The following is a 14,711-nucleotide window of genomic DNA, read 5'->3' on the forward strand; positions in this document are numbered from 1 at the left end:
CAAAGGTCGTACCAGGACGCTCATACTTAATAAAGAAAACTAGAAGATAAAGAGCAAGCTAGACCCGCACACGAACCTACAGAGGTGGCTGCAAAATGGGAACAAATAGGGGCAAAAGTAAGATAAGATAATAAAAGTGAAAGAACAAAAAGGGGAAGCCACCGCCACGGAAAGTCGCATGCGAGTCAAGCTAGAAGCAAGACTAAAAAACACAAGCAAAACAAAAAGAATCTAGATACACAGAAGGCTCCTTAGCAGGGGCATTCACACATGCACAAAATGATTGTTTTGAACCATCCAGAAACAGGGCGGTGTCATCTGCAAACTGGGATATTAATATTTCATCATCTGCCACCTTTATACCTTTTATCTCTGTACTCTGGCGGATCATAATGGACAGAAATTCGGCACATATATAAGATATAAATAAGGTGACAATGGATCTCCTTATCGCCCTTCTCACTGTACTGAAACAGCCCTACTTAAAGTAATCAGTGACATTCTGTCTGCTCTGGATGGTGATGTGTCAGTGCTTACCCTACTTGACCTTTCTGCCGCGTTCGACACGATTGACCATGTCACGCTTCTCCATAGACTTCAGACTCTGTACGGCATCTCCGGTCCACCGCTAGCATGGCTTGAGTCCTATCTCATTGGCAGGACTCAGGCTGTGCTTGTCGATGGCAATAAATCTCATGTTCCCCAGGCAATAAATCCCCGGTTACCATAGTTGCAGGAAGCAGGTTATACATGGATAATCAAAAGCAAACCCAATAGAAACGCTCGGGGATTCTTCGGCTCTTTTCATTGGTGTTTCCCCAGACCTACTTGAAACAGACGACACGACACTGCTTTGCAAAGTTCCAAAAACGAACTGGCAAACTGGGAAAAGTTAAAAAAAAAAACCTACTTCATGAAAGGTCATACATTTATCAAAAACAAATCAAACCTAGCGATATATTTTGTCTTCTTACAGAGTCATGGAGTGCGTGTATCTGTGTTTCGATACACAGACGTTTGGAGAAACACGAACGTCAAGTTCAAGTAAAACCTGACACACACATTTTGACCCGTGCACAAGACGGATAAACGAAGCACAAATAAGAAACAATAATAAAAGCAAAGAAAATATCAACAAGATATGCAAACATCTAACAAAGCCGAGCAAGCAGAATGACAGGTCTAATGAAAAACAAAGAGGTACCGAGTCGGAAACAAGATCGCGATTCTTTCCTTCGCTGCACGACGCAAATCTTCTGTGACCTTTGACCAAACGTAGCTTCCACATTCGATCACTCAGCTTAATATTTACAACAGAAAACAACATAAAGCCGAGGGGGTGGAATACCGAGATGAACCTACAGAACTGTGCATCCTCAAACCTGACATATTCATCCCAACATTTAATGAACTCAAAAACACAGAAAGTTGCTTTCACACGCCATCTTTGATTGCCAGTGGTTATCAAACCGGGACTCGTGTGGTTATCAGCACGGAACCCGTGTTTCAAAGCATGGCTCCCTCGGTTGATTGTGCACTTTTTTCTTACTACCAAAATGATGACAAAAACGATGTTTGATGGTTTTCTGACAGACCAGCTTTTTTGTCGGTCCTCGGGGGGCATATCGACTTTTGTTTCATATTTATTGACCAAGGTCGCGGTCAATAAATATGAAACAAAAGACGATATGCTCCCCCTCGGACCGACAAAAAAACTGGTCTGTCAACAACCCATCAAACATCTTATATTGTTATTAACAAGCGACTTTTATCCTTAACTTTTTTTCTTCTGTTCTGTACATTTACTCCCATTTCAAGATTCCCTCCTTTTTTAATACCTATATTTTGGGGGATTAAAATGGGAGTTCCACTGTGACATCAAGCATCAAACAAGAGGCGAAGCCTTCAAGGCTCACGTAAGAAATCGACAAACAGTAACACAAACTAAATCACTCCGTCACACACACACACACACACACACACACACACACACACACACACACACACACACACACACACACACACACACACACACACACACACACACACACAGTAAGCATAGGTGAAACTGTGCAAGAAAGCGAGACACTAGATCTAGATCTGTCTGTCTGCATGTAGCCTACTTACAGGGACACGACTGCCAACTAGTCTCGGCCCGCTCAAAATAACAATGACCGAGACTTTCAGTAATTCCTTCGCGTGACGTCTAACCCTCTTACGCCATAATGTGACGTCTTCAAATGACGAAATGGTAAAGTTTCTACCACAGACATACACACGCACACACGCACATACGCAGGCACGCACAGACAGACAAAGTTACGATCGCATAGGCTACACTTACGTGAGCCAAATCAAATTCAAATCACATCAAATCAAATCAACTTTATTATCTCACATGGAGAACTTGCAGTGGTGGTGCATATAACATAAAGACAAACGAAAGCTTAAGACTACAACATTAATATTACATTCAGTTAAATATAATTATGTACTAATTAATAACATTGTTGATAACAGCACCACCTGAGTCGCCTCGTGTGAAGTGCCCCTTCGATCAGAGACATTCAATGTATGTCTCTGCTTCGATCAATCATAACAGTGTGCTGGTTATAATAACGAGTGCTGCGAAGAAACCGTTCAACTTCCAACCTCGCTCTTTTGCAAATATTTACCTGAAATGGCCAATCAGATGTTTTACTTAAGTCAATCGTTTGATGTCTGATGCAAACTAGGAGAAATACCAATGACTCTTATGCTATTTGGTGAAATAAATCCATGTAGTTGTTCTTGTAAAATTCACGTCACGATTATTTATTATTTTTGTGTTTTTGACAGGAGGGACGACAGAAACAGTGAGCGAAGCAGACATGAACACGGCTCTTCTATCGTCCATGCTGCCCCCCAACTTGCCAGGGGCTCTTCCGTCCTCCCGCCCCACCCCCATCTCGTACAGCGAGTGTTACGCCTACAGCCCCTATGCCGACCCCTACATGACGTCAGCTAAAGCCAGACCCAGCCCCTACACCCGGGGCATGGACTACAACGCGTACAGCCAGAGAATGAAAGGACTGTATCCCGGGCCCAACAACTTTGGCTACACCTTTGACACGCGGTGACTTTGAATCGAAGGAGTTGTCTTTTTCCCTGTGTGATTTTATTTCATTCTTTTTCATTTTGTGGAGGGGAGGAGGGGTGAGATAGGGAGTCGATTGGCATTGCATCGAGTGACTTCCCTTTTCCTGGCTTTTGACAGTCGGTGACTCTGAATCGAAGGAGTTGTCTTTCCCTGTGTAATTCTTTTTTTCTTTTTTTTTTGAAGGGGGGTGGGGGGGGGGAGGTAGGAAGTCGTTCAACTTTTTAACAAGGGACTCCTTTTCCATTTTTCCCCGTGGGGAGGGAGCCGTTTGATTTTTCCTCCAGTGACTTAATTCCTTTCATTTTTTTAAGAAGTGATTGGCTTTGCATCAAATGATCGAATTGCCTTTTCGTGGCTGTATTTAAGAAGTGGTTGACTCTGAATCAATGAAGTGATTTTTCATTTCTGTTTACATTTTTAATAACTTAGAAATCGTCCACTTCCATGCATTGAATGAACTGTGTTTTCCAGATTTTCTTTGACTTTGCATCGAATGAATTGTGCCTTCAAAGTAATTTACATTGAAGAACTGACCTTTTTCTATTTTCAAGAGAAGTTTGTGACTCTGAATCGAGCAGATTTTCTTTTTCCGCGTGTATTGTTGAAAAAGTCTTTGAATTTGCAACGATCGTATTGCCTTTGTTGATGGGATGTTTAAAATATCTGTTGGCTCTTTATTGCGTGAATTGTCGTTTTCTGTGTGTTTTTCCTTCTGTTTCGTCAGCAGAGGAAAATGATCTGGATGCATGCAATAATGCTTGAGGACAGAATTCGGACAATGCCATGAGCGTGTTGGCTTAGCGGTTGATGCTTAACAAATTGAACAGAATGTAGAAGACTTGTTTTGATCTTATCATCTCATCTTGCCTGGTAGCTCAGTTGGTAGAGCATTAGACTTGTGATCATGGGTTGAAATCCAGGTCGGGACTCACATTGGGTCAATGTTATTTGCAGACTTAGAAATGGTATCAATGTCCCAGCCCCGTTTCATCGCTGTGGCACGTTATTGACCTCGGTCATTATGTCAGAAGTGCAGTTAGGAGATTACCCCTAGACATGCACACACATGAACAGCGCGAATCGTGTTGCTGCTAGCCTAACTTTCATTGGGAGGAAGAGAACCAAAGTTCCCAGCAATGAGATAATAGAGGCTGACTGACTATTAGGGTTTAACGTCCTCTTAGACCAACTGGTCTATATTGGGACAGGTATTGGTAATACGTTGAAGATATGGTGTGATACTTTGATTCGAACAAGCCCGCTGTGGCTGTCTTCTTCGACACATTGGGTTTGTCTCGTCAAAGTATCAAAATACGATCATGATAATCAGAGATGAGAGATGATGCATGCGTGTCTTCGTGTTTTCCAAGCCCTGAGACTTTCGCTGTTAACGTGGGATATTTTTCGTGCGCATGTGTGCACACGGGGATGTTCGGACACCGAAGAGATTCTGCACAAAGTTGACTCCGAGAAATACATTTCTCGCCGAACGTGGGGATCGAACCCACGCTGATAGCGACCAACTGGCTACAAAGCCAGCACGCTACCAACTGAGCTACGTCCCCGCCCCAAATAGAGGCATGGACACGAGAAGAACAAGGAGAAATTGAATGAACTGCTGGTGGCTTCAAGCCATTTCCAGGCACAGAAATTGAATGAACTGCTGGTGGCTTCAAGCCAATTCCAGGCACAGAAATTGAATGAACTGCTGGTGGCTTCAAGCCATTTCCAGGCACAGAAATTGAATGAACTGCTGGTGGCTTCAAGCCATTTCCAGGCACAGAAATAAGAAGAGAAAGAGTTGAAGATGGAACAAATGGTGAGTTCATTTTCAAGAAAAGTGTGCGTGTAACATTTCTTGGTAGTATTGCATTGAATTCTGTTTGTGCTGGTGACTTTGATGTTTGAGGAATATGTTAAAAGTATGAAATTGTTACTGAAGCACACGATATATATGCTTGTTGATATGTGAGGGAGTCTACACATTAAATAAGTGTGTGGGAGCTTGCGTGCGTGTATGTGGTGTGGGCGGGAAGAGGTGGGGTTGTGTGTGCGCGTGCGTGCGTCCATGTATAAGTGCGCGTGTGTGTGTGTAAGTGCGTGCTTAAATACGTGCATGTGAGTAAGAAGTCAAAATAGAATTTTTTTGCAAATTCTCTGTGAATATATGGTTCAATATGTGCTTGATGTGATTATGTCCCTTGTGCCAATACCTTGTGTAAAAAGTCCGATGTTGAGGTGTTTAAATGTAGAGTATACACACACGAGTTAGTGCCCTTATTTGAGTGCCTTGTTACTTGTCTTGATTTAAACAGATGGACGATTTTTGTTTAGAGTCCAACATGCTAGTAAAAAGTGCCTTGTTACCCAGATCCCTGATTTTATCTCCCACAATTCCGAGAGGAATGGGTCACGTGAGATAGAACGCGGGAATACGTCACTGAACGAATGGTTTTCGTCCTGTGAAGACGTGTTGGTGCACTGTCTCTCTTGCTTTGCTTTCATTTTTCTCTAACCTTTCTCTGTACAAGTTTTAGTTGTAGGTTAGTTGAAGTGTATTGACTATTTGATTGTTTATCATTGTGTCAACTTGCAAGGTAAGGAAACAGTTTGGAGTTTTCGGTGTTTGTTGGTTTTTGAACCGGGAACTTGTTGTTTCGCGTATGAATTTTATTCGTCGAAGCTAACACATGGAAATGTTACTGGCGTCAGTCATTGTTTTTGCAGGTGTGACCTACTATATTTGGGTCAGTTGGGATCGTTACTTGAGAGTCCAACATGCTGGTAACGTGCCATGTTACCCAGATCCCTGATTTGAACAGATAATTATCGAGTCTGTTTGTTGTTGAACATTTGTGACCCTCCACCACGAAATGAGTCGCATGTCACCTCGCGCGGTTCTGCGCTAGGCTTAATATAAGTCCGGGGAGTGTCTGGTAACAGTGTGAGGGTCACCTTAGTCACAGGCTTATAACTCAAACAGTTTTCGCTCTTTTCTAAAACGGTTTTCACCACTGGATAGAACATAAAAAACTCTTTAGGAAAATGTAAAAATATAAAAATCATGTGTAGAGGTTCGGAAAAGAATGTTCTTTTGTTTCTCTTCATGATGTGTTACGGACTCACTCTGGACTCACTCACGTGGACAAACGTACAAAGACATACACGTCTTTCTCTCCATTTCATCCACAACAGATGACATTGTGACAACAGCAGTACTACTGGTATGGCACCCTTTATTTCGGTGCTTCAACATCTTCTTCTCTCCTCTTCGCCAACCCGACCGAGGCCGGTGGCTACAAGCCACAACATACAAAGTTGAACTACATCTCCTCAGTCAGCCGAGACACGGACTGAACGAATGAATGACTGACTGACTGACTGACTTATGCTGGTACCAGGATGCTATTTATACTGCCCGCGCGGACTGCACTGCAAGCGGCTCTCAGCAATTTCCAAAAGGGCAGTCTGGCACTGCCTGATAGCCAAATCTGTGTTTGTTTAGAAACTTTGACAGCTGATAACTTTACAAAGAACGCACACATTAGAAATCGGTTTGTTGCTACAGAACCAGTGTGAAAAATACTTTTAAATCATGTTACAAGATATAACTTCAGAAGTCCAGACCAAAAAGTAATTATGATTAATTAGCCAGAACACATGACCGATTAACGATCAAAACCCAGCAAAATAAAGATTGCTAAACTCTATCACTTCCTGTACCAAATACAATCCACTCCATTACAAAATGAACTCCTGAACTTTACATACATGTGTCATACTTGTGGTAAAATGGAACTTATGACAAGTTATGTGACGTTAAACTTGATAAAGAAACACAGATACTAAAATGACGCGTGTGACGTCACGCGGCGAGACACCGGTCGAACTGAGGGGAAAACTTTGATTTACTCGATCCAAACAGTTATTAATGCACTTTAACTCAAAAAGTATCTTAATGGAATAAGAAATGAAGTGCACTAAGTTAGATTTACGAAAAAGTTACAATTATGGAGATAATAAAGGAATTCCACAGGTCGCCTACTGGGCGCTAAAACTCACATAGCGTCGAAGGTTTGGGGTCGAAGCTGATCGAACATTGAAACAATTTAAGGACCAACAGGGCCTTAAAAGGTATTTAAGCACGAACATACAGCAACATAGTATCTATATCCATTCATTATTAACATCTAAAAGTAATATTTATCCTTAAACGTGATAGACCCTTTTGGAAGTTTAATAATTCACTGTTGACAGACATGGAATTTGTAAATATTCACGACTTTCCGACCTTGACATTGTAGTGGGGGTCAAGTGGGCGTCGGCATCATTGTCCAATCAGAAATTTTGATGCGCTTCCGCTTCCTGTCCCGCCCAGTCTGCGCAAAAGAAATGGCGCAAAACTGTTTGCGCGGAAAAAGGTGATGAAAAAAAGAACACAACATGGTTTGATAACCAAATTATTGCGATCTTGCATTCTAGCATCATTTAATGTGGAACAACGACACATCTGATAAACAAATAGCCAGTTTGTTACCAACATGAGAAACTAGGGTTTAGAATCGAAGCGGTAAACCCGGACGCTGTTTGTACACGTAAATCCGGAGAAGCTATCGAAGTAGGTGACATGTCGTTTCACTCCGAGTGTGCCAGCACCGGCCCTCTACGCGCCAAACCCCCACTAGGCAGGGAAAGTGGTTCGACCTTGCATGACTGGAGGGCAAGTTCGATTTTGCTAGCTAAAATTGCTGCTTGTGCTGCCTTGTCTAGATCTGGAACTTTTTCAATTGGATTTGTTTCTCTATTATACTGGAATAAGTGGGTGCTTTTCTAGATCTAAGCATCGACCGAATTAGATAAAGATGTTCCTTGCATTGCATTCTCCTAAATCTGTTATTCTAACCAGTTTGTTTAAGAATATAATTGTTCGTTTTTTTGTTGATAAGCTTACACGATTTTTTCTTTTTTAAGTAAGTGGTTTCACACGTACAACATGAGACCCACATGCACTAGACAATGGAAGTTGAGGTCCTCGTTCAATACCACAAATGCCAGTATTATATTTCAGACTCCTTTTGGAGGAATGTGTGGGGTTTGGGTGTTGAACTTGAAGTGGCAGATTGTTTGCACAGGTATGAATGTTCGTACGTTCGAACGTGCACACATGTATGCAGGCATTTGTTTGTCAAGCAGGAACATGCAACATTTTGTTGACCGTATGTGAGTGCGTGTGTAATAAAACCAACGACAAACAATACAAAAAGCTCCAGCTCTGCTTCTTCACCAGTCACAGACGCACTGCGTTGTTCAGCTTTCCAGAAATATATTAACTCAGTCAGAACCCGCTTCATGAATATTTTATTTCAGGAAAAAGTCAATCGAATCTACACAAAAAAAGGTTATTGCGTTGTTCTGTCTTTGAGACTGTATCACGTAATATTGAGCTACTAGAAGAAACATGCCTGTGGCATAGTTTGACCCAACAAATAGAGAAGTCAACAGAGGTATTCTGCCGTCAGCAGCTTTATTGCTGTTTTGAATTTGATCTTGCATAATTTTATTACATAATTTTGCAACACACAAAGAAATCGTAATTGAATATTTTACGCAAAATTGAATAATTCGCAAACATGTTTGTATGAAGAAATATTATTTTAAGAAAATATGAGTGTGAGCCACTGAGGATGGACGTATTTTGAGTGAAGTAGCAGAAATTCTTTTTAAGTTCTTTAGCTACATGCACACGTTCTGTTAATTACGTGCTTAGCAGGGAGATCCAGATTAATAATACTGCTGTGACAGGTTGTGGTTTCCATACACACTTTGAATACAGGAAAACAAAAACAAAAACACAGTTAAAAAAAAATGTGCACATAGGATTAAATCATTAAAGTGTACAGAATAAAAGCAACATATGTACAAAAACAAATCTCGTGGTTCTCTTGTCAAACCCACTGTAGTAAGCACAGAATAGGAGAGAAGATTTTGGAGAAGGTGGCTTTACCTACTGAAGTAAATGATCAAGAGGATTCTAAGCATCCAGTGCTAAAGCTCTCAAATCACAAGACATACACACTTGTTGTGGCTATCCGAACTGTTGATTTTAAAAAAAAAACATACCTACAAATTGAAAACATCTATTACAAAATTATATATACTGAAAGGCATAAATTCTGCAAATAGTGCATTGAACGATTTTGCTCTCAAACGAAAATCAGATTGAACCTGTAATTTGTAGTTGACATCTTGAGTGTCGGAGCAAATGTTTCACCCTGTCAGCGTGCGCTTTGCAGTATTGCTGATCCAGCCACAGCTCACTGTGCTAATAAAGACAATGGGCTGAACGGGAGACAATAACGTAAAAAAAGATAGTGTATGGCCCTATAAAATGCAACTGGCTGTTTGGCTGTATCAGATATCGCAATCATGCCACGACTTGATGAAGGAGAGAGACAGCAAGCGATTGGGATGCTTAGAGCTGGCCAAAGCATTGAACGTGATGAACACTGAACGTTTTCCGAAATCATTGCGCTTGGACTCAGTCACTTTTTTTGAAAAATTGTCATTTCATGATGTTCTATTCAAAATCAATAAAGCGAAGGTTTATAAACACTAAAATGGCCAATAAATAAAATATTCAAACATTGAAAACATTCACCACTGAGTTGATTTTTTGTGATTTTTTAAAGTTCAGTTTGCGGAATTTATGCCTCTCGGTATATATTGTATGGATCTGTCTTTGTAAAATATACTGTACAGAAAATTTTAAATAATCTGCACAAATCTCGTGGTTCTCTTGTCAAGTAAAAAAAACCAAAAAACCCTGTGTTTTGTCTTGTAAATTATACTTTACTAAATGTGTACAGTATTCTAAGAAAAAAAAATTCTTCCTTTTTATCATATCAATTGCCTCCCTTGAATTTTTTTTGTAAAATAATTCTGAGAAAAAAAGCTTTCTATTTAAAAGCAGTGCAATCAAGAAAATGGGTACAACCTGTGTGTATACCTTTATTCCTTATTCTTTTTATTTAATTGAGGATGTCACTACGCAGTTTTACTGATTTAAAAAATAATTCGCTTCAAATTATCTCCCTTGAACAAACACTTCTTTTTACAATTAAATTTTGTTTACACGAAGAGGTAGTTTTAAGGGTATATACAAGAAAACAATATTGCAACCTTAGATGTATTCACATTTGGACTAATTCCATAAAAAAAAATCAAACTATAAATGATAAATAAAAATAAAACAGATTTTGGGGCTGTACACAAGCTAATAGGATTAAACACGAAAGTCGTACCCAAGAATCGTCAAATACTTTTGCTAACAGCTATACTTTAAACATAAGAAAATATGATCTGCATCTCTTGTTATGAAGATGATGGCACTGGTCCACCGAAGTGCATGCCATATATGCTTTACTGTGCGCTCTCCCTCTCAATGGTCTTTCTCTGGCTGACTCGATTCTGAGGAGATAAAAGAAAACACATTCAGTACAAGCTGTAAAAAATAACAACAAAACTAGTATTACTTAAAGTAGCTGCTGGTTTCTGAGTATTTGATTGAAGGCCCAATCCGACTTGTAAGAAGTTTGCCCGACTGTCGCAGATTTGGTCAGGTAATTGCATGGAGTAAATTCATGCCTCAATTTGGTAACATACAAACTGCAATATTCTAAGGCTGTGAGTGTGAGAATACATCGGCGCCACTTTTTAAAAACTTTCTTTTTGTGTGTGCGCATGTTTTAGTGCCAAAAATGAAGAGGCCGAGTGCTCTCTCTGCAAAACTTGTGTGAAGCTTCAGAGCTCTATCAATGGTTTGAAAGAAAAAACATACTTTTCCATTTTTGACGTTCTTGTTCCCTTCCCTGTGAAATTTACTGTCCGTAGGTTACCGGATTTTGTTAATGTCCGTGAAAACATCAACTATTCATTGCTGAGTGCCTAGTGATAGCTATCCCCCCCAACGACCTAGCACTGCTGAATCCTGATTCTTCCCATTGTTTGATTCTGTAATGAAATTGTGTAGTTGGTAGTTATGTGAGCTTCTTCTTGGGGGGGTGGGGGTGGGGGGTTGTTATTAAACCATCAGATTACAAAGTAAGACTTTGTTGTAATGTGCAGATATTTGTTCAGGTGCCCACGATTTTCTATGTGAAAACATGTTGCTAACTAACATGAACCCAACCATAAAACGTGATGTAGGTGAGTAGCCCATCTAGAAAAAAAGAACCTGTTCTAATTCGGAATTAGAACAGGTTCGTTTTTCTAGATGGGCTACTCACCTACATCACGTTTCATGGTTGGGTTCATGTTAGTTAGCAACATGTTTTCAAATTCTCATCAGGCAATCACGGCTGACACTAAACACAGAACAGGTGGGAGAGACATAATTCAATTTACTCACCTTCCTTGCATTGTGAGACTGGCCATATGAATCTGCTGAAGTAGTTCCTGCACATATTTAATCAAATATGTATCTTAATAACGTGTTAATATCGCTTGTTCTAGCAAATCAGACTTGACAGTTTTCTGAAGGCTTGCACAATTTAAGAGCTTGCCTGTCCCCAATCATTACAATAAGAAACAACATCTAGTATGCAAGTATTTTCAGGGTATGAAGGTTTTAATATAATGTCGGTTCTTCTGGGGGCATGGAGAAACACCTTACACAAAGTAGAACATACACAACAAATTTCAAACAATTGAGGTCACACCATAGTTTTACTCACAAACAAACAACAGCAATACAATAAACAGTCTGCAAACGCCTACATGTTGTCTACACTAGGTATAAAGAAACAAAGAAGCACATGAAGACGGGCTTTGTCAAGTAGACCATTATAGCGAATGAGCAACAGCTGATGATCCAAACGACCAAATTGACATGATTTCCCCTTATTCAGTTTGTGATTGTAGTCATATTGACGATGCATGACTTCAATTTTTCAAAGTAAGTCTCCTGGTGCGTTTACGGATACATTCATTGTCACAATTACGACATGCTAATGTCTAACCTGGGTAAACTTCAATTCATGACTTTTTTCAAACTGGCATAGAAATTATGAGCATACCAGAATTATTTTCCTGTTAGACTGTCTTCTTCTTTTTCTTCTTCTGCGTTCGATATTCAATTCATGGCTGTCATATCGTCAGGTCAGTGGCTGCCATGAAGTCTGCAGTCTTCAGTGTCGGACTGTCAAATGATATTGTAAATAACATAATTTTGGGGTAAAAAATCAAAAGGTATGAGAAATAATCCTTACTTTTTTTGTAACCCTCACCACCAATTGTTTTATTTCATTTCCATTTTAACAGATTTAGCACCTCTCCGAAAGCCAGAAATACACTTTAAATCCCCCCCCCCCCCTCGGCCCCCCCTTCATAAACTAATTAAATAACTAATTAAGGAAAAAAATCCTTACATCATAAAAAATCAGAACCACCAAAACCACCCCCCCACTCATCCAATAAAACCTGAATACAAAAACACTTCAAAATAAAAAATGAAAACATTTAATTCCACTTACAAAATATAAAAGTTGTTATGCTTTATTTTTATTATCTGTTTACAAACACATAAATTGCTGTGCAAATCTTTTTAAAAACATCGATGCCTGAGACACCAGTAACCTGTTTATAGTGTTGACCTTGTAGCTTTTCAGTTTAAGAGGCTGTTCTGGAATCTGCACTAAAGTCAAACATAACCATGAATACCGTGGGAAAAATATTACATCACCAAGACCGAAAAAATAACACCAACCGACACTCCTCACCCTTATTTCACCCACTATGCCAACCCAAAGACTGGAAAATAATAATCAAATACAGAATGAACAAAAATGCTTGATTTCATTTCTTCAATAAGTTGAAAATCTTCATTCTTCATAATAATGTTATTGGCATAATGTGTAATTGCCACAATTTACAGAGTTTAATGAAAAAATGATGCGATAAAAATCAAAGTGAAAACATTTGTTTATAAACTGATACCTTATTTACCTTGTGGCTTGTGTGCCCCATGTTTAGGAGCGGCTCAAACGTCCTCTGCTCCTCAGTCTGCAAGAAATTAAGCGATGGCCTGAAGGAGAATGGAAAAAAATCCCTTGTCAGCACCATGTGTATGTGTGTGGGTGGGTGTGTTAGATAAATAGGCGGGGGGGGGGGGGAGGTGCAATAGCTACCACGCCTAATGCAGTCTGCATAACAAGTGCAACACTTCTACAGAGCTTTTATGATACAAAGCTTCAAATAAGAAACACATTACAATCAAATGAAAGCTGAGCCTGTCATTGCAAAATAAGGAATATACAACAATCCAGTGGCATGTAAAATATTGTTCCTTCAGAAAGATGGCTCTGACAGCAGAAACAATTTAACTTGAAGTTTGAGTCAAAAATTATTTCTCTACATTAGCGAACGTAGGCTACTTGCAGTTATACCCCTCACACATGAAATATTCACAGATTGAATAACAGTTTGTTCCCAATGTTGCTTCCGTGTATCGGTTAGATCCATCTCGGTTAGATCCATCTGCAGAGTACGGATTGTCATCCGTTTAAAAAGGAAAAACAATCAGAACTTATCAGTGATCAACCTACCTTGCAAGAGTGGGGTGAAACACTCACTTCCTGCCAACATGTCTGCAAAAAAAAAAAGGAAACAATGCCAATGAAAGCTTAAAATGATTCTTGTGTTCAATATGTGTACACGTGCTTCATTTCTGGGGTGAAAGTGTAAAATATATCGATGGATTGATAGAACAATATAGCCTCAAGTTCACCGCACCAAAAAATACTTATCAATCAACATTGTCATCACTCGATCAGCTATTCCATCTCTTTCATTTTGATTAGTGCTTTTGTGAACAAGAAACACTTAACAAGTGGCTCTATCCCATCTCCCCCCTTTCCCCTATCCCATCTCCCCCCTTTCCCTCGTCGCGATATAACCTTCGTGGTTGAAAACGACGTTAAACACCAAATAAAGAAAGAAAGAAATCTCTTTCATGTGTGTGTGTGATGGTGTGTGTGTGTTTGTGTACGTGTGTGTGTGTGTGTGTGTGTGTGTTTGTGAACAAGCTTTGAAAAACGTATGTTTACCTTGCTCTAGATCTACTGATTTTCGTAGGCGGAGACTTCTCTGCCGTGAGGGCGGCTTCGTTTCCCTGGCAGAATTCAACATCTTGTACAGATCTGCTGGTGATTTTCTTTTCCTCCGCTTCGTGAGTCACTTGATCCACAGATTTAACGAACATTTTAGTTCTTGTGACGGAAGTACAATCAAGGAATTAAGTGGGCATTCCTGAGTCCTCTGCTGACTTCATGTCCACAAAGTAAATCGCACAAACTTGCAGGGTTTGAAGGGTAGTTTATTGCTTTGAAGAAGAACAGCTAGTCGTCGCTGCCCTATCAGCATTCTTCGCGCGACTTTTGCAGAGGAAGGCAATGCAGTTTTTTTTCCCCTGCTGAATGTTGCCAGGGTGCACAAACTGAGAAAGCATTCCCGATTTTCCACAATGTTCTACTTCTTTAGAGTCTTTTGCACAACATGATTTATAACTGCCAGTGTA

General features: G+C 39.9%; 1 long non-coding RNA gene across 1 annotated transcript; it reads right to left on the reverse strand.

Moving 5' to 3' along the window:
* Positions 1 to 9,337: 9,337 nt before the first annotated feature.
* LOC138975209 (uncharacterized) lies at positions 9,338 to 14,388 on the reverse strand. Its single transcript, XR_011458549.1, has 6 exons — positions 14,242 to 14,388; positions 13,741 to 13,782; positions 13,142 to 13,220; positions 12,214 to 12,335; positions 11,547 to 11,593; positions 9,338 to 10,606 (listed from the first exon to the last, which is right to left on the reverse strand). It is a non-coding gene; the product is annotated as an uncharacterized lncRNA (long non-coding RNA).
* Positions 14,389 to 14,711: the final 323 nt, after the last annotated feature.

This window comes from Littorina saxatilis, linkage group LG9, assembly GCF_037325665.1.
Source record: "Littorina saxatilis isolate snail1 linkage group LG9, US_GU_Lsax_2.0, whole genome shotgun sequence".
Taxonomy (NCBI): Eukaryota; Metazoa; Mollusca; class Gastropoda; order Littorinimorpha; family Littorinidae; genus Littorina; species Littorina saxatilis.